Source organism: Schistocerca gregaria, chromosome X (assembly GCF_023897955.1).
Source record: "Schistocerca gregaria isolate iqSchGreg1 chromosome X, iqSchGreg1.2, whole genome shotgun sequence".
NCBI lineage: Eukaryota > Metazoa > Arthropoda > Insecta > Orthoptera > Acrididae > Schistocerca > Schistocerca gregaria.
This window is the reverse complement of record NC_064931.1, coordinates 370880337-370902566: the sequence shown is the minus strand read 5'-3', so window position 1 is coordinate 370902566 and position 22230 is coordinate 370880337. Positions and strand designations below refer to the sequence as shown.

At 47.4% G+C, this 22230-nt stretch overlaps 1 protein-coding gene across 1 annotated transcript in view; it reads left to right on the top strand.

Annotated features, from left to right (window-relative positions):
* LOC126298374 (uncharacterized) overlaps positions 1 to 19246 on the top strand; it is a gene marked incomplete in the record, with an annotated part of 141431 nt that extends 122185 nt beyond the window's left edge. The window contains 1 exon segment of the mRNA XM_049989680.1: positions 17803 to 19246.
* Between the last annotated feature and the right edge of the window lie 2984 nt (positions 19247 to 22230).

Below are 22230 nucleotides of genomic sequence, written 5' to 3'. Positions count from 1 at the left end.
TGCTCTTAGCATTGCAGCTTCCCGTTGTATTCTGTCATCAGGAAACGACATTGCGCGTGCACGACCGCTTTGAGCAATCATGTTTCCTGCTAATTCGTTTCGACCTTCCCCCTGAAGTCGGCATCCCATCTCATGTTGCTCATACGGGATGACATTCATAGTCACCCATATCCCTGACTACCCATCTTCAAGCTGTTGCAGTTCACCTTTTCCTTACCCACCTGACTTTCCTTCAGTACCATGTATGTCCTTCCATAATTCGCTGTCGCCAGGTCATACTTCCTTCAACTAACTGGGCAGCTACCTCCAACATTTTTGCTACTCGGTGACTTTAATGTGCATCACCTCTTAGGGGTTCTTCCAGGACCTGTCAGACACGTACGCTCTTGGCTGAGCTTCTTAACCAACGTAACCTCGTCTGCCTTAACACAGGGGCACCCACTTTCCTTTAGGACTCCCCGCACACGTATTCAAATTTGGAACCATCCCTCTGCGCTGCCCAGCTTGACCACCATCTTGAGTGGCCTCTTATTTCTAGCACCTACTCGACCATTTCCCGTGCGCTCTGTTTCCCGGCTACTACCCCATCCACATACATGCCCAAATAGCAGGTTACTAAGACCTTCAGGCAGCTTTACATCTCCCTGGCGAACTTCGCAGAAAAATATTTCCTCAGTTGTGATGACATTGTGGAATATCTCACAAACGCTATCCTTACTGCAGCAGAACGTTCCATTCGTCGCACTTCCTCTTTACGTCGTGTCCCAGTACCTCGGTGGACTGAGGCATACCGCGACGCAATTGGCGCACAGAGACGTGCTCTCCGCGTTTACAACCATCATACTAATACGGCGAACTGTGAATTCATTATAAACAGATACGTGCAGTGTGTCGACGCGTTCTTTGAGAAAGCAAAAAAGTAGCTGGATTTCATTCACTAGTTCTTTCAACAGTTCCACTCCCTCCTCAGCTGTGTGGGACAACCTCTGACAGATCTCTGGGACCAGGTTACATTACCCAATTTCCAGCCGGACAGTAGCAGACGATGTCCTCATGTACCCTTTAGCTATCTCCCCTTCTCACTTCCCCGAATCGTGAGTGCTAAAATGCTGCCTTTACTATGAGGGAGCTAGATCATGCTCTCAGTTCATTCCGATCCTTCGCCCCCAGGGTCAGATGCCATATATATTCAAATGTTGCAGCACCTGTCTCTTGCGGGCAAGCGCTTTCTGCTTACCATGTAAAACCGCATCTGGGTAGAGTGCGCATGTCCCGGACGCTGGCATGAAGCCACCGTCATATCCACACTTAAGCCTAGTAATGACAAAAACCTTCCTTCTAGCTACCACCCCATCTCTTACCAGCTGCGTTTGCAAGGTGATGGAACGTATGATTCATGCCTGTCTGGTATCGTGGCTAGAGTTTCGCAATTTACTGAGGAATGCATAGTGTGGAATTCGAGCGCGGCGATTGCAGATGACCATCTTGTTACTTTGTCCACCCATGTCATGAACGGTTTTCTGCGGAAATCTGACTGGCCGCGTTTTTCAATCGGGAGAAGGCATAAGACACTTGTTGGAGAACTGGTATCCTCTTTACTCTTTACACATGGCGCTTCCGTGGCCGCCTGCCCAGTTTCCTTCAGGCATTCTTAAGACAGGGTGCATGTGGTTTCCACCTTGTTGGACACCTTTATCTAGAAAAAAGGTGTGCCTCAGGGTTCCGTTCTGATCGTCGTCGTTGTCTTTGCTATCGCCATTAAATCTGTAAGGGCCTGTCTCCTGCTGGGCATCTCAGACTACATTTTTGTTGACGATTTTGCCATCTACTGCAGTTCTTCACGGACCTTTCTCACCGAGCTCCGTCTTGAGCAGTGTCTTGATCGTCTTCGCTCCTGGAGCATCGACAATGGCATGCTCTTTCCCTGACAAAACCGTATGTGTGAATTTCTGGGGACGCAAATGGTTTCGCCCACAATCTTGACATCTTGGTCCTGTTGCCCTTTCGTTCGTTGAAACTATGAAGTTTCTGGGGCTCATGCTCGATAGGAAACTTAGTCCTTCCATGTGTCTTACCTGGCAGCCCAACTCATCCGGCTCCTCAGTGTCCTCAATGGTACTTCCTGGGGTGCCGATCGAACCACCCTCCTCCGTTTTTACCGGTCCCTTGTCCGTTGGAAACTAGACTGTGGGTGGTTTGTTCATGCGTCGGCACTACAATCCCTCTTACTCCGTCTCAACACCATCGATCATCGTGGCATCTGTTTGGCCACAGGCGCCTTTTACACCAGCCTGGTTGTCTGTATGCTGAAGCTGCTGAACCAAGACTGTCCTACTGCTGTGACTTTCTTTCTCGGCAGGTATGCATGCAGTTTGTCTGCCATGTGTGGCCACTCATCCTATTACTCTTCCTTTGATTATTCCTTTGATTTGAAGTATGGGGCGCGTCACTTTCCTCTGTTACTTCCTGGAGTCCACTTTCGGCTCTTGCTACTGTGGCTTAAATTCACACTACCTGCACGTTTCTCGTCTTGGCCTCGTAAAGCGGCCCATATCAGCCTTGGCCTTCGTTCGCTTACTAAGGACGCTACTCCAGCATCGGTCTATGGCCTTCAGTTTCACGACTTTCTCATGGAGCTTTGCGACAGTACCTTTTTATACACTGATGGCTCTCGGACTGACCGTGGGTTCGGGAGTGCCTTCGCCATTGGCACCCGTATCTTTCGACTTCAGCTTCCATCACAGTGCTCAGTATTTACAACAGAGCTCTTCGCCTTGTATCAAGCCAAGGAGTACATCCGGCGACACACCCTTTTCAATTGTCCTCTGCTCAGACTCACTCGGCGTCCTTCAAAGCCTGTGTGCTGAACACTGTCCATCCCATACTGCAACGGCTCCAGGAAAACTGTCACTTGCTCACTCTTGGTGCAGCCAGTTTGGTGTTTCGGGAGGTCCTGGTCACGTCTGTCTGCCAGGAAACGAGGCTGCTGCTGCGAAGGCTGCAGTCTTCGTACCTCAGCTTGCTATTTCCTTCATTCCTTGCCATTAATTCTGTAGCCGTCTGTCATGAGGTGGTGTCCGTTTGGTATCGCCAATGGTCTTAGCTTCATGGGAATAACCTCCGGCTTATCAAGCCTCTTCCAGTGGCTTTGACGACTTCTCGGCCCTCTCCCGCCGGGAGGTGGTCATTTTCACTAGGCTGCGTGTTGGACATTGCCTTTTTAGCCATCATTTATTACGTGGCGCTACGCCACCACTTTGTACACACTGCGCCCAAGTTTTAACTGCCCTCTTCTTGATGGACTGCCCATTGTTCAATCGTTTACGTTGCTGCTTGAGTTTGCCGTCTGAGCTATCGGCCATTTTAGCAAATGACGCTCGGTCTGTCGACCGCGTTTTACTTTTTATCCGCCAAAGCAATATGGCGAAGACTATATAATTTTTAGTTCAGGACCTCCGTTTCTGTATGATGTCTATTTAGCACTTTCTCCACATACCTGTTTTTTAGCTGTCTTCTATTATGTCAACTGGAACTGACGTATAGTCGTTTCTTAATTTCTCTCCGCGTTCTGTAGTTTCGACTTGGGAGCGTATGACCATATTTTTTCTTTTTTTGCGCCCTAAAGCAAAGAAGAAAAACCAAAACTAAATTTTCATGCAGCCCAGTATAAGGTCAGGTCACATCGGAATGCCCTACAAATTTCTATGTTCCACGGTTTGAGATGTCGGCCAAATGAAAATCTACTATGTGATCAGTTTAGATGTTTCAGATTGTGATAACGCTCTTTCAAAAATACGGGGCGTCCCATGTCCTTCACTGATCACTCAACATATGATGCTGTTCATGTTCCTCACCTAATCCACTAAGCATAGTAACAACGTTAAACACTAACGCGCTCTGGTAGCCATTGTACCTACTACAGAATTAAAACTGTAATTATTTACGTAGTAAAATTGATTTCCGGTCATGTCTTCTGGGTGCTTCGATGTTAGTTTTTCTTCTTTTGTCAGTAAGTGTCTAAGCTTTCGCCCTTTCTGTGCCTGTTGTAACTTGACCAGCGTGTGTCATTAGTATACCTGCACTGTATTGACTCCTCTCGTAGTCACTTTCCTTTTAACTTGTACTCTGCTGGACAGTGTGAACTATGGAAGACCACGAAGGAATGATCTAAACAGGATACATTGAATGTCACACACTACGTGACGATATAAACAAGCAACATAAGTTTCAGGATACAAGTACTGCTGTAGTAGTGTTTAGGATTTGAATAGTTTGTCCACACGAGCACCCTCTTCTTCAGCATGACAATGCCAGACCACACATGAACGGTGCGACATCTGCAATTACCTCCCGCCCCTCCCCCACCTCCCCCTTGGCTTCAGTGTTAGAGTTCCGAATTGGCCCCCCTTCGATTTTCATCTGTTTCCAAATTGGAATAACTTCGAGACTTCACTTAGATAGCATTGCAAGCGGAGGTGAGGTTTTGGCTCCAACACACTCTACAACACTACTCTCAACAAACTCTTCTCTCGTTGGAAGAAATAAGTATGTAGACATGAAGAATAAATATGACTGTTAATGACATCTGCTTTATTTAAAAAGCTTAGTTCCCACATACAAATTTTGGAGGCATTACTGTTCGGCGCGCCCTCGGAATAGTGAATGAAAGAAAATAGTGATCGTAGTACCGAAGGTTAGGGACGAAATCAAAAAATATGAAAGTGGGTGTCAGAATTGATAAAGTGAACAATTCTATCTCGTTGGTATAACCGGAGGACGATAAATGTTAGAAGGAAGTGGCAAAGATTATATTAGCAAGACATTTGACTAATAAAGATAAATTGTAAGGACTTCACTGCCCCATGTACGTGAAAGCTGAGCTCTGGGTACAAGGTAAAAGAATAAACTAAAAGCTACTAACATGTGGATATGGTGGAAAGTGACAATGGCGGACGGAAAGCGAAACCAACCCTGGAAGTCTTAAAGAAAGGACGCGAGGAGAGATCATTAAGGGAACAGAAAAAAGTGTACTGTACAAATTAAGACACAACTACTTCCAGAGTATTGAAAGGAACGTGCTGGGAAAGGAAAGAGAACGGACTAGGGTGTATTTGGAAGGCTTCGGGAAGTGTAGGATGTGAAAAACTACATGGAACTGAAACCAACAGCCAACGACAGAAGTGTGGTTGCATCGACGTCAACCTTTATATATATATATCATTAGATGTGTACTTACATAATTCCCTGTTACTGTCTCCTGTCAGTTGATTTCCAAACATCTGTTTTCAAAGAGACATTAACCCACCTTCCTTCAACCCGTAGATGTCAATGACAAGACAGGGTCTCTGATGTCCAGTGAAGCTGATTCAGATATTTGTGGTGACATGTAGTCAATTGGTGGTCGTCCATGAGTTCGGGTGTGGCGCACATGGGGTCCCGAGCTGTAGAGGCCCATTCTTTCTTCCCAGGGTGCATTTCCTTCTCGGTGTCCCTCCCTCCCCACCCTCGCTCCTTACCCTCTGCCCTTTCCTTCCCCTCTGTGTTCTTAATGACGTCTACCTGGCAACACAATGGTCCTCCTTTGGAGTTTGACTTCTAAAGTTTTCTCTCTGTAGTTTGAGCCATTGGGGGAAGCACTCCCTCTGTAGCATCTATGGTGTGGGTACCTCTTCCCATCTCTCTCTCCTTCCTTTTCTTGCTGCAGAGCCCCCCCCCCCCCACTTTTCACCCCACTTGAACATGAGCACAGATAGCCAGCCTGGCTGTTATGCACCCATCTGGCTGAGTCTCCTGACAACAGTGATAACAATTCTGATACCTTAGCTGTTGCTTCCCTATGTATGCCAAGGAGTGGTTGCTTGTCAATCTGGAACATTGGAAATCTTGGCAATGACAACCATGCTAGATGGCCTTTGCTGTGTCTGGGTGGTGGCCATGGGGAGCGCCTGTGATTTGAGTTCGTGGTATTGGGGTGGATGGTCTGCTTGTGAAACATACCAAGCTCCAAAGAACTGGCTGCTCTTACGTGGACATCTCTTCAGTTGGTAATGGTCATTTCATGTTGCTTCTTACGATGCTGCAGCCTTCCCCTCCTTGGCTACATCCCTCGAGGAGACCAGAATTGCCAGCTTGGGGTGACACGCTTTTCCCACTACCTGATCAGCACTAGGACCGAGTAAGTCTTCCATCGCCACCAAGGAGCTATTGTTTCGTGGAAAATGTCAGACAATTTGGCGAAGTGGAGTGTCTCAATAAGGTGTGGTTGGCTTTGCTGTCGATGAATACTACTACTACTACTACTACTACTACTACTACTACTACTACTGCCACCCAGTCAGCTGCCCTTTGTGTTTGTGACAATCTAAGCCACGTCCAAGGTCCATAACTCCTCAGTAGTCTCTAGATATAGTTCAGGGACTAACCTTTCATAGTCTCCGATCATTTGCTTCGATTGGAGACCACAGTTTGGCAGAATTGTCCTCTGCACTGCCATCTTGTTGGTGTTTCTTCCATCTTTGAAAAGCCTAAAACACAGCTTGGCATCACCACTTCCTGCTAGAGCTCCACGAGTGGTGTCATTTGGCCCCCTTCAGAATTCTATTCACCAGTTCCCGTTCTGCTGGTTGTTCGAGTTGTTGTTGGCACTGTTCTCAGCTCTCCACAGACCCTGTAGCATGGCGCTCCATAGGGTTCCTCATAAGTGTCCTCCTTATCGCTGTTAATGGACTGGTAGCCTCGGCTAGGCTGTTGGCCACCCTGGCTCTGTATGTGGATGACACCTGTATTTGGGCTAGCTCTCACTCTGTGGCCTCTGTGGAGCGACATCTCCAGTGTGCTATATGTGCTTCCATGTGGGTACTCAGTTGAAAATTCTCCCCCCCCCCCCCCCCCCTTAGTCGAGCAGCTTATTGGCCAACTATCTTACATCTTGTTGCTGTTCGGTGACTATAGCCGCTTTCCAGAACCTGTCTGAAAGGTTTTGTCTTGGCCAACCACCTCTGTCAACTCAAGGTAATTTGCCTCAACAATGGAGCACCCACTATCCTCCCAGACTGCGTACACACATCCATTTGGCCTCTGTACTGCGTAGTTTGCTCATCGTCTCGAATGGCCCATTCTCTCTGACATATACTCTAGCGACCTTTTCCCTTTGGCTATCCACCTGCAGACTGATGCCCAACCCATGTGTGAACTCAGTTGGGAGCTTTCTAAGACCCTTTTGACACAGCTCCTCTCTGACGATCTTCTATGAACATTTCCACAGAGGTAATGACTAGATAGAGTACTTACAAAACTTTCCTTACCGACACAGAACGTTCTGTTTCTTGCACTTCATCTTCACTGCTTCGTTTCCTGGTCCCTTGGTGGACTGAGGTGTGGCGCAACGCTATTCGGAATGGAGACGTGCTCTCCACGTTTTTAACCATCACCCTACGATGGCCAACTGTGTGTTATAAAAATGGGGTGTGTGTGTGTGTAGTGTTGCCACGTTGTTCGGGACAGCAGAAAGGCGAGCTGGATTTTGTCGACTAGTTTAATAGTTTGATTCTCTTCCGTCGTGTTAGTCAAACTCCGTCGGCTTTCTGGGGGCAAGATTCATTCCCAATTTCTGTCCTGACCATGGAAGATGCCATTGTCGACCATATTGCTACCTCCAACACCCTAGGTCGCTATTTTGCGGTGATTTCGATCTCCACCCACTATCAACCCAACGTCCTCCCTCAGCAAAAAGTAGAGGTGGCTCGGGTAATACTCTTGTCTTCTAAGAATCGTGCTACAATGCCACCCTTACTAAGAGGGTGCTAGATTATGCTCTCTCAATTCCAGTCCTTTGTCCCAGAGCCAGACATAGCTTGCGTTCAGATGCTGCAGCACCTTTATCTTGTGGGTAAGCAATTTCTCCTTCATACTTAAAATTGCACGATGGCATGGCATGGCATGGAGCCACTGTTAAACACCTTTCTTCTAACTGCTTCCCCATTTCCAGACAGCTTTGTTGGCAATGTGGTGGAACATAATATTCAGGGCTAGGTGGAATGATGGCTAGAATCTCTCAATCCATTAACCACTGCACCATGAGGATTTTAGGTATGCTTTCCTGTATTTGACCATTTCACAAACTGTTTTCTGTGGAGATACCAGACTGTGGCTTTGTTTTTTGTAGAGACTAAGACATGTACTCGAGGACTAGAATCTCTTTACTCTATACATGTGGGGCTTCAGAGACCACTTGCCCCATTTTCTTCAGGCGTCTTAGACAGTTTTCAAGGTATGTGTGGGTTAGGCCTTGTAGGGCACCATCGTCCAGGAGAATGGGTTGCCTCAGCGTCGTCGTCCTTGTTATAGCCATTAACCATATCACAGTGTCTCTCATTAGGTATCTGCAGCTCTTTTCGTCAACGATTTTACGATTTATAGCAGCTCTGCTCGGATTTGTCTCCTTGACTGGCTTCCTCAGCGATTTCTTGATCAACTTTATTTAAGGAGCATAGCCAATGGCTTTTGGTTTTCCACTGATAAAACCATTTGTATGAATTTATAGCGGCGTAAAGCGTTTCTTCCACTGTATTTACATCTTGGGCGTGTTGCTCATCTGTTTGCTGAAACTATGAAATTACTGGGGTCTTTCTTGATAGGAAACGTTCTTTGTCCTCCCACATGTCTTACCTGGCTGCCTGCTGTACATGGTCCCTCAATGTCCTATGGGCCCTAAGCGGTACTTCCTCAGGAATGGATCGGGCTACCCTCCTCTCTTTGTAAGCGGTACTTCGTCAGGAATGGATCGGGCTACCCTCCTCTCTTTGTAAGCGGTACTTCCTCAGGAATGGATCGGGCTACCCTCCTCTCTTTGTAACAGTCCCTTGTCCATTCTAAACTAGGCTGGCAGTTGTGTTTATTAATCTGTACATCTTACGCTGTCCTAATACAATCCACCTTCATGGAGTCTGTTTGGCCACTGGCACATTTCACCCTAGCCCAGTTTAGAGTATCTATGCAGAAGCTGCCGAATTACCGCTGTCACACCAGTGTCATGTTCTCCTCAGTGTATATTCATGCCCAGCCACCCATCCGATTCCTTCCTCCTTCGATGGCTTCTTTCATCACCTGTATGGGGTGTCCCACTCTTGTCTGTAACCTCCTTGAGTTGGCTTTCGACTATTGCTCTGGCAACTTAACTGCACGCTACTAACAATGTTCGTGACGGGTGTGAACCCTTCATCACGTGGACTTCGTGTGGCGGCTCATGTTCATCTGAGACTTCATTCAAATCCTAAGGAAACCATTCCAGGCTCGATCTAACGCTGTTTCTTCACCTTCACACACAATTCAGCAGTAGCACCTTCGTGTACACTGACGGCTCTGGGACTGACTGTAGTGTCTAGTGTACTTTCGTCGTCGGCACCAATCATTTTCGTTAACAGGTTCAGGAATAATGCTCAATATTTACAACAGCGCTCTTCGCCCTCTATCAGGCCACGTAGTACAGCAGGTGACAAAGGCTTTTAAATTGTCACCTGCTCTGATTCTCTGTGCTGTATACACTGCATCCCTTTGTGCAAGGTATGCAAGATAGCTTCCACTTGCTCACTCTTGAGAGAGGCGCTATGATGATTGTAGGTTCCTGGTCATCTTGCCGTGACGAGAAATGAGGCTTCTGATTATACCGACAAGGCTACAGTAGCCATAACTCGGCCCGCTAGTTCTTCCACTTCTTCTCATCTGCACGTTGCCAGCTGTAGACACAGTGTCACTTTGGCATCACCTCTGGTTTTCTCTTCCTGGAACGAGCTCTGGGCAATTAAGCCTCTCCCAGCAGCTTGGCCGACCTCCTCTCAGCCTTTTCGCTAGGTTGGCTGTGGGCCATGTTTTCCTTTTTATCTATCGTAGCAATGTGACGAAGGACAGTCAATCTCTGGTTCGGGACCACCTATATCTACAGCGTATTTTGGGGACCTTTTTCCAAGAGTAAGTCTTTGTTCCTAGCTCTTACTTCCATCGACTGGGCTTAACGTGTAGTCGCTCTTGACTTATTTTACTCATTCATATTCTAAGGCATATGATCTCAGCTGTTCTTGCGCCCTTAAATAAAACAAAACTGAAGAGCTGTTGGCCATCTATCAGGCACTCTGCTTTATTAAACAGCTCACTTTCACCTGCACAGGCTCAGTGAGTGGCCTCCAAGCTGTAGCTCTATATTTTTCTCAGTAGCTCTTTGTCTCTGCATCCACAACGTTCTCACTGATCTTAGTGATGCTGCTTGTCGGGCTGATTTCCTTTGGGTTTCTGGCCACATAGATATCTCCGGTAATGAATTTTCTAATGTGCCTTTGGAGGGGCGGCGGGCGGCGGCTACTTAACTACTGTTCTCTGTGAGCCATCAGTGGACGGATTTGCAGCTTTACGCCAGATCCATTCTTCCTCAGTCTTCAGAACTCTTAGGAGGCTACCTCCTCCCACATCTAGTAAACTTGGTGCAATCAAGGAGACTCCCAGTATGTGGCGTTCTACTCTCTGCCTCTCCCAGCGGCAATATTTCTATCCTCTGGCGTCTTTGTATTGGCCACACTAGGTTGACCCAGGGCTTTTTACTCCGCATTGAGCTCTCCCCCCTATGTTGTAGTTGCGGGCTCCCACCTTCATTGCAGTAAATGTACCACTCCACCCTAGTTGTCCCTCTTGTTATGGGACGATCCTTGCATGGTTACGTCTGTCCTAAGTTTCCTTTGCGAAAGTGGTTTGTTCTCCTAGGTTAAAGTACTAAAATTTTCCTCTGGAAACTGAGTCCTTCAGTTAGCATTGGCGTAGGTTATGGAGGTCTTGAGCTTCCCTCCACACCCGCCAGGTTCTCTTGCTTTTCCCTGTGTTTTGTCTGACTTTTCGTGCGGTTTTGGTTCTCCTTACTTCACAGGTGTTATCCCTGTTTTGTTGTGACCATGGTAAGGTGTGGGGATCGTGGCGATGCTGGTGCCCCACAAAGCATGTAGTATTCCTGTGGCACCTCTGCTGTTCCCATTTCCTCCCCTCAACCTCCACCTCCACCCTTTCCCAAGCAGTCTTCTAAAACATGTTAATCTTCCATAGATGGCATTGGGCCCGTTAATAAGTTATTAGCATCGTTTCGTGACAGTTACTCGATGTGCAGCTATAGCACACTAAGAGCTGTAAAACTTCCCTCTGGGACGGAATGGTGGCAGGACAATGGCAGCATTAAGACGTAAGAAATTTTAGCCTGATGTAATTTCCCAGAGTAACTCGCACAAGATGTGCTTCTGGGCGACTGATTACCACATGGAGTAAGTGTGTTTACTGATTACACCAACCGTAAGGAAACTTTAAATGGTGTTTCTTGAGTTACTGCTGCGGATAGTCCAAAGGCCTGACACCACACGTTGAATATTTGTTGTTCCCTGGCATATTGTTGACACTGTAAAAGAAACTAGGAAATGGCACTCGAATGGCTAATCTGCAGTGATTTCAATTAATTAAATGTGTAGGTGTAGTTAAACCAGTCAGTGCAGTCAAAGCTAAGGGACGTAGCTATGTGCACTTGAAATGCGGTACTACACGCTACATTTAGTTCAATGATTGCTATGAAATAGTCAGTTTTTGGGTAGCTAGGTTTCCAGTCCTTTCAATTATCAAATTCCTTCATTGTTGTAAGGCACAGTTCTGAATACTGTTGTTTTTCGTGGCGTCAGTGCTGTTTAATTTACACACACAGTTCTCAAAATTAGTGTTCGTAATGATTCTGCTACAGGGTATCGGAAACAATACTGCCCCAGAATGTTGTTCGCGTTTCGTGTCGTCATAATGTGAAGACAATAACCATCCGAAATGGGAACACACCCAGCAGCCCCCCCCCCCCCAGGGGGTCCAAAACTCTTGTGGATACATGTGTAGCTAGTATGGGAGCCCGAGCTAATGTGGCCCACCTTCCTTTTCCACATCCTTCCCCATCCCCCATCTTGCCCCCCCCCCCCCCTCTTCACCTCCGCCTGTTTTCTTCCCTTTCTCCCCCTCTGGGAGTAGGTTTTGTCCCTACATCCGGAGACGGACGCTCGAATATGTAACACATTCTTTGCTTTCTCTGCTTGCAAGTCTTCATCCTTCCTTTGTCCCTCTCCTTTCCTTTCCTTTCCTCTTTACATTTTTCTCCGCTGTGGCGTTTGAGACCCCCCCTCTTTCCTTTCCCTTTCTTTGTTTGTCCCTTTATCTTTTTTCCTCCCTGTGCGTGTCTGAAGGCCGACCCACGCATTTCAATGTGTAGCTGGTGACGGGGTAACGCGTAATTCCCCGCCCCCAGGTAGACAGGTAAGACATGTATGTACCCCGTGGTAACAGCCAGGCCCAGGGAAGGGTCATTACCCGAGCTGAAACCTTCCGAAAGTGCCGATTGGTCCCTCTGCCCATTTCTCAGGAGGTGTGACCTGGGGTGTGAACAGTCACCTAAGGCAGGAGTGCCCTCAGAGAGGGCCCTCACAAGGGAGGAGCGCCCCATTGGAGACCCCAGTAATCATGGGGCAGTCTCAGCCACAAACAGTTCTTCCGTTGTTGCCACAGTTCCTTGTTGTTTCTCGGTCTGATGAAGGTCATGACTTCTCCACTCTCAACCCTTACATTATTCAGAAAGGTGTCGACTCAATTGCAGGTCCTGTAAAGTCTTGTTCAAGATTACGAAATGGCACCTTGTTGTTAGAAACAGTCAGTGTCCTCCAGGCACAAAATTTGTTACATGCTTCACTGCTACACACCTTCCCTGTCCAGGTGGAAGCGCACCACACTTTAATTTAATCATGTGGGGTCGTTTATACACGCTCCCTCAACGGATTGTCAGACCAGGAAATTCAACATTACCTGTCTGACCAGGGTGTAACAGCTGTTCATTGAGTCATGAAAAGGGTTGACACGAACATCGTTCCAACCCGTACTGTCTTCTTGACATTTGACAGAATTCAGCTCCCATCGAACATAAAAGCAGGCTATGAGCTAATTCCCATTCGCCCTTACATCCCAAACCCTACGCGTTGCTATCAGTGTCAGCGGTTCAATAATACCAGCCAGTTCTGTTCAAATCTGGCCAAATGTGTTACGTGTGGCAAGGATGCCCATGAGGGTGCTTGTCCACCTCCATCCCCTCATTGCATCAACTGTATGGGTGACCACACTGCTCCCTCTAGAGATTGCCCCATTTTTAAAGACGAAAAGCTCATTCAGGGAATCAGAGTGAAAGAAAAGATGTCGACCTTTGCTGCTCGAAAGTTATTCGCCAGTTGAAAGGCCACAGTGCCTCACACAGGTAAATACAGAGCTGTCCTTGCCTCTCCTTGGCCAACAAAGGAGGCAGCCACTCACTTGTGATCTCACCTTTAGTGCCACGGTCGTCAGATCGTCCAGCGAAAGATCGCCCGTTCAACCTCCCCACTTTCAGCTGCTCACTCTATGGCTCACCCTTCATTGGGTTCTGCTAAATCTCGAGCCCAAAAGTCGGACACCCGGACTTCCAAAAAAGAGCCTACTCATGAAGATTTATTACGTACCCCAACTTCACAGCCATCAGTTCCTCCTTCATCTAAACATCCTGTTTCCAAGAAGGCTAATAAGAAACCCAGTTCCTCTTCTCCGCCACGGCATGTCTCACCTACAGCACCATCTGGTGGTAGCCGACCTCGGCTGTCTTCTGTGTCGCCGAGGCGCACTGCTGGTGGCCGATCGCTGGTGGCAGGAGCTGCTCCTGAAAAACCTATGGATCAGGATCTTCTGCCTTTGGCTGAATGCCGTTCCACGCTGTCAGTCGCAAGCTCTAAGCAGTCGGAGAGTTGAGGGCAACCTTGGTCACATTCTTCCATTTTCTGTCCATCCTATGTCCATTATCCATTGGAATATCAGCGGCATTCGACACAGTCGGGATGAATTGTCGGTCCTCTTACGATCCTACTCGCCGATCGTCTTCTGTCTTCAGGAAACAAAGCTGCCTCCCCACGACTGCTTTGTTTTCCCCTATTTTCAGCCAATCCGATTTGATCTCCCCTTTGTTGAAGGCACTCCAGTACATGGACTCATGATTCTTCTCCATGATACTCTCCATTATCACCCAATCTCCTTAAACGCTTCTTTCCAAGCTGTCACTGTCCGTCTTTCCCTTTCTGGATACACCTTCTCTCTTTGTACTGTATACATTCCATCGTCCACACCAATGGCACGAGCTGATCTCCTTAATCTTCTTGGTCAGCTTCCACCCCCCTTATTTGCTGGTTGGGGACTTCAATGCCCACCACCCGATTTGGGGATGCCCCACATCCTTGACCGCGTGGCTCACTATTGATAGACGTCTTCCACCAAATGGATCTTGTTTGCCTCAACACTGGGGACCCTACATTTTGGTCTGCATCCTGGCCAAAATTCTCTCACATGGACCTTTCGGTCGGTGCTGTTTCGCTAGCTCGGCGATTCGAATGGTTCGCCCTTCCTGATACACACTTGAGTGATCACTTTCCATGTGTCCTTAGATTGCAGCCACAACTGCCATATATGCGCCCGCGACACTGGATGTTAGCCCAAGCCGATTGGACACTTCTTTAGTATCTAGCGACATTCGATGACCGTCACTTGCCTAGCGTTGACGATGAGGTCACTCATATTACAGAAGTTATTCTTACAGCTGTGGAACGTTAAATACCTCTCACCTCCGAATTGCCCCGTCGCCCCCCAGTTCCTTGGTGGAACGAGGCATGCCGTGACGCAATACGTGAGCGGCGAAGTGCACTTAGTTTTCAGACACCATCCTACTTTGGCCAACTGTATCCACTGTAAGCAGTTCCGTGCGCGATGCCGTCGCGTCATCCGTGATAGCAAGGCGGCAAGCTGGGACTTATTTACTAGCTGATTCATCACCTTCACTCCCTCCTCGGATGTTTGGAGTGGATTTGACGGTTATCTGGCGCGCCTAGTTTGTCCCCGGTCTCTGGGATCACTGTCGCGCATGATACTTTAATGGATCCCGTCGCAATTTCTAACTCATTGGGTCAACACTTTGCTGAGATTTCGAGCTCTTCAAATTACCCGCCAGCCTTTCTCCCGAAGAAATGTGCAGCGGAAGTGCAACCTCTTGCCTTCTCCTCTCAAAATCGCGAACGCTACAATACTGATTTCTTCATGCGGGAACTCAAACATGCACACTCTTCTTATCGCTCCTCCGCCCCAGGACCGGATGGTATCCACATCCAAATGTTGCTGCATTTATCATACCATAGTCTGCATTACCTCCTTCGCCTTTATAATCGAATTAGGACAGACAGTACTTTTCCCAGACGATAGTGGGAAGCTATCGTCGTTCCTGTTCCGAAACCTTATAAGGACGAACATATCCCCGCTAGCTATCGCCCCATTTCTCTCACGAGTAGTGTATGTAAGGTTTTGGAGCGTATGGTGAATTGCAGTATAGCTTGGTGGCTGGATTCCCGCAGTCTTTTAACACATGCCCAATGCGGTTTCCGAAAGCATCGTTCTGCAGTTGACCATCTTGTTGCTCTCTCCACTTACAACATGAACAATTTTCTCCAGGAACTTCAAACAGTAGCAATATTTTTTGATCGGGAGAGAGCATACAATACCTTTTGGAGGACAGGCATCCCCCGCACACTGTTCTCTTGGGGGCTTTCGCGGTCGATTGCCCATTTTTCTTCGCGAATTTATGGCAGAGCGCACATTGAAGGTGCGGGTGAACACTATTCTCTCCCGTACTTTCTCCCAAGTAAATGGGGTACCCCATGGCTCCGTGCTAATTGTTGTACTCTTTGCCATTGCCATAAATCCAATTATGGATAGTCTCCTTCCTGATGTCTCGCGCTCCCTCTTAGTGGACGATTTTGCGATTTACTACAGCTCTCAATGGACCAACCTTCTAGAACGTCGTCTTCAAGGATGTCTCGATCGCCTCCACTCTTGGAGCAACGAAACAGGCTTCCGCTTTTCTCCCAGTAAGACCGTTTGTGTTAATTTTTGGCGACGTAAGGAGTTTCTTCCACCCTCCTTACATCTAGGACCTGTCAACCTTCTGTTTTCTGACGTCGCTAACTTCTTGGGTTCTATGTTTGACAGAAAACTGTGCTGGTCCTCCCACGTTTCCTATCTCTCGGCTCACTGTTTGCGATACCTCAACACCCTCCATGTCCTGATTGGTACCTCCTGGGGAGCGGACCGAGTGGTCCTTCGCCTCTATCGCGCCTTAGTGCTCTCGAAATTTGACTATGGCAGCATAGTTTACTCCTCTGCTCGGCCGTCTATTCTTCGGCGTCTCGACTCTATCCACCACCGTGGATTACGTTTAGTGTCTGGAGCTTTTTACACTAGCCCTGTGGAAAGCCTTTATGCTGAGACTGCTGAACCTACGCTGTCCAATCGGTGAGCTGTCCTGTGTCGTTATGCGTCTTCCATGCCTGCTAATACGGCCCATGACATTTTTTCGACGCCTCCTTGGATTTAGGGTATGCGGGCCGCCCTTCCTCTCTACTACCACCGAGAGTCCGCTTCCGTCAACTGCTCCATTCTCTTTCCTTTAGCTTCCCTAAAACTTTGACAACTTGGGGTACAGCACCACCTTGACTCCGTCCCCGGACCTGCCTCCTCCGTGACCTTTGTCAGTTTCCCAAGGATGGTACCCCTTCAATTGTTTATCGTCGGGCATTTGCTGTTCTATGTGCACAAACGATGGAAGACACATTTACACTGATGGCTCAAAAACATCGTTTGGTGTAGGGAGTGCCTATATTGTTGGTGACACCCCAAATCGATTTCGGCTTCCCGACCAGTATTCGGTTTATACTGCTGAGCTTTTCGCTGTTCTCCAGGCTGTCCAATACATCCGCCGCCATCAGCGGATACAGTATGTTATCTGTTCAGATTCTCTCAGCTCTCTCCTCAGTCTGAGCTCTCTATCCTGTCCACCCTCTGGTCCACCGGATTCAGCACTGCCTACACTTGCTCCACTTAAGGGCGTCACTGTGGCGTTCCTCTTGATCCCAGGAGATGTTGGCATTTGTGGAATGAGGCGGCCGATATAGCGGCCAAGGCTGCAGTCTCTCTTCTTCCGCCAGCTATTCACAAGATTCCCTTCGCCGATCTACGGAGCATTTTATGTCGTCCTGTTGCTCTTTTATGGAATGCACATTGGTCGACACTTACCAATAATAAATTGCGGGACGTGAAAGCTCTTCCCTGTGCTTGGACCTCTTCCTCCCGAACGCGTCGTCGGGAGGAGGTAATTTTAACTAGACTCCGGATAGGGCATTGTCTTTTTAGCCATCGACATCTTTTAAGTGGCGATCCTCCCCCACTCTGTCCCCGCTGCTCTCAGCTGTGGACGGTACGACACCTTTTACTTGAGTGCCCCTATTTTACTCCGTTACGCGCCCGTCTACAGCTGTCGCCTGATATATCTTCCATTTTAGCAGATGACACGTGCTCAGCCGATCGCGTTCTCGAGTTTATTAGTGCCAGTGAGATGACGTCAGTCATTTGAGCCTCTTTTTTGGGAACAACCGACAGACCGGGCGCTAATGACCGTAGCAGTTTCGCGCCTTAAAACCGTAACAAAAAACCCCAGCAGCTTGCTTGTTTCGTAATTCCTTTTCTTTAACCAGTTTCTTTGCCACCCTTCACAGCTTAGATTTGACTAAAGAGTTTATCGTTATCATTACCTTTTAGTTCAGATGCTCTTTGAAATGCAGTGTGTTGTTTACATAACAGATAATTAGAAAAATTTATATTGTTAGAGGTTTAATATTTCTATGCATTTTCTTTCAGAAATGGTTTGACTGGATGCAGATGTGGGCTCGACGGAATCAGCTGTGGTGCATTCGGAAAAAGTAACGATTTCTTAGACAGGTTTCTGAATGCCAAATAGAACTGCAGTAATATTTTAAGTTTTTACTTTTTAATAGGTACTGACTGGTAAGACAGAACCATGAAAATTATTTTTCAGATGACGAGGTCAAACTGTAATTGAGTTTTAAATAATTAACACTTAGAGACGCCCTTTCGGCTCCTGTAGACAGTGTTTTAGAATGAATAGTTCATTTACTAAATACATAAAAAGCATCAGGTTACCGTTAGTCGCTCCATATTTCAATTTGGGCGATGAATGTAACGTTTGTAGAGTCTGTCACGACTGAGATTTTCTCACTGGCTGTTAAACATAATATGCTGAGTGGGCTTATCTTCGCTTGTGCAGCAAAAATAGCAACTACCTCTGTATGGAAAATTTCTGTGCATTTAGTTCTTCACCTCCGAACACACATTTTGTGAGATGCAGTTATGTATTTGGATATGAAACATGGTACTGATAGTCTCATTGTTGACAATTTTTATTAAATTGTTCTCAAAACATAGGTATTCATCCACATCCTGCTTACCCTGAGTCCATGAAGAGCGGCTATCTGAAAATGATTTTAGGTGTAAAATGTCCAAATTAGAAATGGTTTCCTCTCGTATTTGTGCAGGATGGAACTTGATACGGCATGTGCCTTCATCCAGCTTGTACTGGCACGAACAGCATCTATCCTATCTATCTATCTATTCGTCCACCTACGAGCGCTCGCTCTCTCTCTCTCTCTCTCTCTCTCTCTCTCTCTCTCTCTCTCTCTCTCTCTGTGTGTGTGTGTGTCGCTTCTGTCTCTGTCTCCCGCTTCACGAAGTATCTTTATCTCAGAATCTGTAGTCGGAAAGTCATCTTACGTTGTATGGTGGAGGGTACTTTCGGCACTGCTGTTACTTTTCCTCTTCCCTGTTGTGTACGTCAATGGTCTGTGGGAAAAAAGGTTGGCGAAAAACCTTCCTATGGAGTTTGGTTCCTTTTTTTTGTCATTAGTCACTGAAAAAGTTGTCGGAAGAAAGCAACATGTTAGCCTGCCATTTTTAATCTTAAGTGTCTGAAATTAAACAGAAAACAGGTGATACTAAACACCTGACTTGTAGAGTATTCCACTAGTTTGTGTCAGCATCTACTTTACGCTCTCAGGCATACTAAGAGGGTCCAGAACGAAAAGTGCCGCTCTTCTGTGGATCTAATATCAACTGATAATCCAACCTTGTACGGATTCCACTGATAAGCAGTAATCGACGATAGAGCCGATAAGTCTTGTAAGACTTCCCTCATGGTTGAATCAAGTTTCTATAACGCTGTTCCAATGCATTTCAGCCTGATACCTGCATTTCCTACAACTAATTTTATGGATCCAGATTGAAATTTTCACTCTGCAGTGGAGTGTGCGTTGGTATGAAATTTCCTGGCAGACCAAAACCACGTAGCAGAGATTCAGACTAGACCTTTTCCTTTCGCGGACAAGTGATCTACCGATTGAGATCTCCAAGCACGACTAATGACCTGTCCCAACAGCTTTACTTCCGCCAGTACCTGTAGTAGAGCACTTGCCCGTGAAAGACTATGATCCCGAGTTGTTCTCGGTTCGGCACACAGTTTTGATCTGCCAGGAAATGCAGTTTCATGTAGTCAGTAAACTTCAGATCAGTTCAGACGAGTTAATCCTAGACGTCTTACAGTTGTTACTGTTTCGATTAGTTAATGCAAATTACATTATTGCCCATATTTATGCTCAATAATGTTTCTTTACGTTCAGGATCAACGGTCTGACACTGCACTGGAAATAGATCTGTAGTAGGTCTTCAGATATTTCACCACCCTCTTCGCGCCGCGACCTTCCTACGGAAACCATTATCTGCAAGTAGCTTCGTGGACCTTCCGACGCTATCCAATAGATACATACTTGTTGTAAATAGTAAGGACTCCATAACTCAGTAGGGGTACCTCTCTGCAACATGTAAATTATTCTGTTAAGAACGTGTTTAATTCTATACGTGAGGAAATGATGAATCGAGTGACATACCTGGTTCATACTTAGCAAGCTCGTATATTGTTCACTAAACATCATCCAGAAGTAAAGCAACACGCTCTAGATTTCACTGGAGCAGAGAGAGAGCTTTTTCACAAAATTATCTTTACATAATTCATGTTGATTATTATGGCGGAATTCTTCTTTCCCCCAAATGTGAAAATGAATTCTCATAAGCCATGTTGCACTACCAGAAGTCAGCAATATCAGTCTATGGTTATGCACATGTGAGACGATCCTTCTTGCCTTCTTGAAAATGGGAAAGACCTGAAAGGTGCAGCTGCATTAGTTGGCTGGCACCTGCCGACCTGCGCTCTTGGAACGTTCTTGTCGCTCTTTATTTTTTTTTTCTGGGTAACATTCCACTGAAGTTTTCGCGCGCAATTTTAAATTGTCAGTATCGCAATAAGCGACGTTGCCCGCTATGTTACTCTCCATACGCCTTTTACGTTTTAAATTTCCTTCCGGCATGATGTGCACAAGACTACTTCTTGCTTTCGTTGGTCCTCTGTGTATGCTTATTTAGTTTATGGTACTATAGTTAGAAACTTTTGTCTCCGAACGTCTGTATTAGTCAATTATTAGCCGTACTGAACTACCGGTGAATACAGTTGTTTGTAAGTTGACTGTCTGTACCTTAAAATGTAAGCGAAATGAAAGGTAGAAATATCGCGGACCTATTCTGACACCCCCCCCCCCCCCGACCGACTCCGAGGTGGGGGGAGGGGAGACGAAAGCAGATTCTGTGACAGAACAAGGCTGGATACGTCATATACGAGAGGCTCCATCCTGTGTGTGACATCTACCTACACTGCCGCTGTGACAACAGCTATACTGTATCCCATTTTGTTGTGTACAGGCGGCTGTCAGAGCTGTCAGACTCCACTTGCCCTCATGATGGTGGGGGGCACTGATAGCTCAACTGCCGCCACCTTTTCTGTTACTGGTCGACTTTAACGCCCATAAGCCTTTGAGGACTGGACTGGTGGCAACAGACGGCACTGTCAAAGAGCAAGTTTTGGCACAGCTCGACCTTCCTTTCTTAATGGTGCCTCCATATTTCAGTGTGGCACATAACATGTAATCGGCCATTGACCTTCCTGTCTGCAGCACTGGTCTTGTACCATCTGTCCACTTGCATGTGTATCACATGTGTGGTAGTGACCAATTTCCGATCTTTGTCACTGCCACTGTGTCACTCTTCTTGCTGCCTCCCCAGATGGACTTTGACTACGGCTGATTGGGACTTGTTCACCTCCATTGCCACTATTGAGCCTCATTCTCGTGCACTATTGAGCTGATGGTTCACACGGTAACCACCGGCTGTGGAATCTACAGTTCCCTGCTCTTGCAGGTCTCCTCAGTGGACGACTGAGCTGTGGTGGTCACCAGAGGTGGCTGAGGGGATTCGCCATCGCAAGCATCATGACACACCTGTCACTGGACCACCTCATTGAATTTAAGCAGCTCCAAACCTGTGCCTGAGCCCAATGCATCATTCGCCAACAGAAACAGGAGTGCTGGGAAAAGGATGTCTCCACCATTGGCAACAGTAACTCTCAATCACAGGTTTGGGCCAAGATTAGGCGACACTATGGGTATTGGACCCATGTCGTCTTACCTGGTCTTTCCCTCAATGGAGCTGCCTGTACTGACTTACACAATTGCATAAATATTGGTGGAGCATTATGCTCAGATTTCCACTTCCATGAATTACCTGCTGGCATTTCACGCTCTGAAAGAGCGGTTGGAACTTCGAAGCCATTAGTTCCACACGAACCACCTGAATCGTACAGCGCTCCATTCAATGAGTGGGAATTCGAGTGCTCTAGCTGCTTGCCCTCATATGGCTCCCGGGCTGGATTGAATCAACTATCAAATGATAATACACTGCTCAGTGAAGTACCATAGCTTACACCTAGATCTTTCCAACCGTATCTGGGTTGAGGGTGAGTTCCCATCACGATGGCGGGAAAGCATCGTCACCCCACCTATGAAATCTGGCAGAACCCATTGGAGATGGAAAGATCCCCCCCCCCCCCCCCCACCCAGCCTTGCCGCGCTTTCGGTGTCGCGCCCCTCCCCCGCCTTGCCGCGCTTTCGGTGTCGCGCCCCTCCCCCGTCTTGCCGCGCTTTCGGTGTCGCGCCCCTCCCCCGCCTTGCCGCGCTTTCGGTGTCGCGCCCCTCCCCCGCCTTGCCGCGCTTTCGGTGTCGCGCCCCTCCCCCGCCTTGCCGCGCTTTCGGTGTCGCGCCCCGCCCCTCCCCCGCCTTGCCGCGCTTTCGGTGTCGCGCCCCTCCCCCGCCTTGCCGCGCTTTCGGTGTC